The 3798-nt window shown below is 45.3% G+C and overlaps 1 pseudogene; it reads left to right on the top strand.

The window, feature by feature from the left end:
- The first annotated feature begins 863 nt into the window (after nucleotides 1–863).
- On the top strand, nucleotides 864–3687 carry LOC129408586 (E3 ubiquitin-protein ligase TRIM35-like; annotated as a pseudogene).
- The last annotated feature ends 111 nt before the right edge of the window (nucleotides 3688–3798 follow it).

Below are 3798 nucleotides of genomic sequence, written 5' to 3'. Positions count from 1 at the left end.
GATGTGAATTTTTAAATTCACATAAATTCGGACTCGTTGTACGACATAAAATGAATGATATGGTTGTTTTTATTGATAAATTAAGATTTCAAACGATGTATGGCCAGTAGTGAAAACAATAATTAAGGTGAATATACAGAGTGAACATTTTTTATTGGAAAATCGCCCGCCGGCGGGCGGGTGGATGGTAAGTGGTTTTTAACCCGAGATTATATCAAATTTTTGCACTGCCTACGCCACAGACTGAACCAAGACTAACCCAGGACTAAAAAGACCCAGGACTAAACAGGACTAAACCAGGACTGAAAGTTTGTGTGGGTCTGGAGGTCAGGAAAGGAGCGTCAGCCTGCTCCTCACAGGTAAAGCGAATTGCCGTCGCGATTTGTGGACAACTGCTCGGGTTTCCTTAGTCCTGGTTAGTCCTGGTTTAGTCCTGGTTTAGTCCTCCTGGTTTAGTCCTGGTTCAGTCCTGGTTCAGTCCTGGTTTAGTCCTGGTTTAGTCCTGGTTTAGTCCTGGTTTAGTCCTGGTTTAGTCCTGGTTCAGTCCTGGTTCAGTCCTGGTTTAGTCCTGGTTTAGTCCTGGTTTAGTCCTGAGTCCTGGTTTAGTCCTGGTTTAGTCCTGGTTCAGTCCTGGTTTAGTCCTGGTTTAGTCCTGGTTTAGTCCTGGTTTAGTCCTGGTTTAGTCAGTCCTGGTTCCTGGTTTAGTCCTGGTTCAGTCCTGGTTTAGTCCTGGTTCAGTCCTGGTTTAGTCCTGGTTTAGTCCTGGTTTAGTCCTGGTTTAGTCCTGGTTTAGTCCTGGTTTAGTCCTGGTTTAGTCCTGGTTTAGTCCTGTTTCTTCTGTTCAGTAAATAAAGTCCTGTGCAGTGATGACAGTCGAGTCGCGTCTGTGAATTCGTGTTCGTACTGAAGAAAGTGAAACCGTTTCATTTCATTTGGTGATTTTAATTGTTGAAGTCGTAACTTTTTAATTCATATTCTGATGGACGCTTCAGTGAGAAAGATTTGAATCTGTGTGTGATTTATCACGGGCACGGGAGGGTAACAGGTGGAATGTTAACAGGTCCGGGCAGGTGCGGGTTTGACTTTGATATAATCACGGGTTAACGGGCGGGTGCGGTGCTGGACTGCGCGGGTGTGGGCGGGTGCAGGACTCTGGGTCGGGTCACGTTGGTCACGTGTGGTGTTGGCGGTGACACAACATGAACCACAGTGATTCAGTTTTGCTGTTATCACAACAGCCCCAATAAAAAGACTTTATAAAGTCATATTGTAGAGTCTATGGGAGTGTAAAGAGACTTCTGTTACAACAGCACAGAAAGTGAACGGAGAAGAGCAGTGGGGGATGGACCCAGACTGTGGAATATAAAACAGGAAATGGCAGCTCAGATTCAACTCATAAACTTAATACAAGATGAAGAAAAAAGAACAAATCAAATCAACCTTCATGACTCCAGCAGGTATGAAATGTGTGTGTGTTTAATCTGTTCTAAAAGGCTCCAGAGAAGAACAGAAATAATATTATTATTAATAATAATAAGAGAAAGAGGCTGGAGGTCCTGAAGGTTTATCGTCGGCTTTTGTGTTTGTCTGTGGTTTATGTTTCTGTCCTTCTTCTTTAAATGGTCTGAAAATGTGGTGAGGTGTCTGACATTTTGTGTCTTTGTGGTTTTATTTGTAGAGACAAAATGGCTTCCAGGCTGGAGGAGGACCTGACCTGTCCCATCTGCACTGAGCTCTTCAGAGATCCTGTGCTTCTGTCCTGCAGCCACAGCTTCTGTAAAGTCTGTGTGGAGAACTGGTGGAGGAACAAACACATAAAGACCTGTCCAGTTTGTAAGAAAGAGTCTTCAAAGGATCCTCCCCTGAACCTGGTCCTGAAGAACCTGGTGCAGACGTATAAAGAGCAGAGAGAGCAGACCTCTTCAGAGCCTCTGTGCAGCCTTCACTCAGAGAAGCTCCGGCTCTTCTGTCTGGACCATCAGCAGCTGGTGTGTCTGGTCTGCAGAGACTCCAGGACTCACAAAGATCACAGGTTCAGTCCCATCGAGGAGGCGGCCGAGGACCAGAGAAAACATCTGAGGACGTCCATCAAACCTCTGCAGGACAAACTGCAGGTACAGACTCTTCACCTCAGTAACTGTGGTTAAGTGAAGTTCTTTTGTTCTAAATTCAGATCAAACCAAACACACAGACACAGGGAGAACATGCAAACTCCACTCTGAAACGCTCCGTCCGGGAATCAGTCCCAGGACCCTCTTGTTAAGTGGAGGGAGCACTAACCGCTCAGCCACTGTTTGACCATGTGGAGCCTCTGCAGACCTCCCTCTCCCCAGACACCTGGTTGTGTTCTCACAGCCTTTAGAACCCTGTGGCCCTCAGCTCACACAGACCACTGTCACACTTAGACTGCTGCACCAGAGGCTGGGCTCTGCTCACTCACTTCACTTCACATTTTCTTTGAGTCTGAACTTTGATTTACAATCATCAAACTGTGTTCACTCACTTCCATCACACTAATGTGTCAGGGCCCCACACACCAGAGGGCTGCTCTCTCTGATTCACTCTGACTCTTTGTGCAGGTTCTGACCCAGAGGAAAAAGCAGTTTGAAGACGCTGCAGCTCATATCACAGCCCAGGCTCGACAGACAGAGGCACAGATCCGAGACCAGTTTAACAAACTGCACCAGTTTCTGTCGGAGGAAGAAGAGACCAGGATGAAGGCTCTGAGGGAGGAGGAGGAGCAGAAGACTCAGAGCATGAAGGACAAGATGGACACAGTGAGCAGAGACATGGAGACTGTGTCCAAAACCATCAGAGAGACAGAGGAGCAGCTGAGGGCCACAGACACCTCCCTCCTGCTACAGTACAAGTCTACAGTAGAGAGAGTGCAGCGCTGCCCCCTGGTGGAGGAGCAGGAAGATGGAACATGGAGCTTTGATAGACCAGGTCAAACATGTGGGCAACCTGAGCTTCAACATCTGGAGGAACATGGAGAGACTGGTGAGGTTCTACCCTGTCATTCTGGATCCAAACACAGCAGCGACTGAACTCATCCTGTCTGAAGATCTGAGCTCAGTGAGGAGAGGAGAGACACAGAGTCTTCCACAGAATCCAGAGAGATGTGGAGGGTGGAATGTATTTGGATCTGAAGTGTTTAGATCAGGGACTCACAGCTGGGACGTGGAGGTCGGGGATAATAAACACTGGAATGTAGGTGTGTGGGGATTTGTTCAGAGAGCGGAGAAAAAGGTGTGTGGATTTTGGTTTATACAGTTCTTTAATGATAAATACAAAGCCTGTTCTCCAGCCCCAGTTAAACTTGTGTCTGTGAGGCGTCTGCAGAGACTCAGAGTGAAGCTGGACTTGGACAGAGGAACACTGACCTTTAGTGACCCCGACACAAACACTGACCTGCACACGTTCACAGACACTTTCACTGATGAGATACGTCCATATTTATACACAAAGAACAACGTCCCCCTGAAGATCTTATCAAAGAACATAAGTGTAAAAGTGTAAATGAAACTGAAGTGTTTAAATCTGAAGGTCCAAATGTAACAAAGAGTTTGGATGGATGTCATACATTACACACAGATTTTAGTGTCAAGATCAGAGCTGTTCTAAAAATATCTGATCTGTTGTCCATGATTCTTTTGAACTTCTTTTGAAAATTGTTGAATATAAATGTACTTTTTGTGGAGGTTTGTATAAATTCTACTGTTGTATTTTTTGGAAATTATAATTATTACAGTTAATACTGTATATATGTATTATTAAAAAATAATAATAATAAAATAA

The sequence above is a fragment of the Boleophthalmus pectinirostris genome, unplaced genomic scaffold, assembly GCF_026225935.1.
Source record: "Boleophthalmus pectinirostris isolate CB_2022bp ecotype Guang Dong unplaced genomic scaffold, ASM2622593v1 HiC_scaffold_17, whole genome shotgun sequence".
Taxonomy (NCBI): Eukaryota; Metazoa; Chordata; class Actinopteri; order Gobiiformes; family Gobiidae; genus Boleophthalmus; species Boleophthalmus pectinirostris.
Note: the sequence above shows the minus strand (reverse complement) of the source record. Positions and strands in the feature narration are given on the sequence as shown.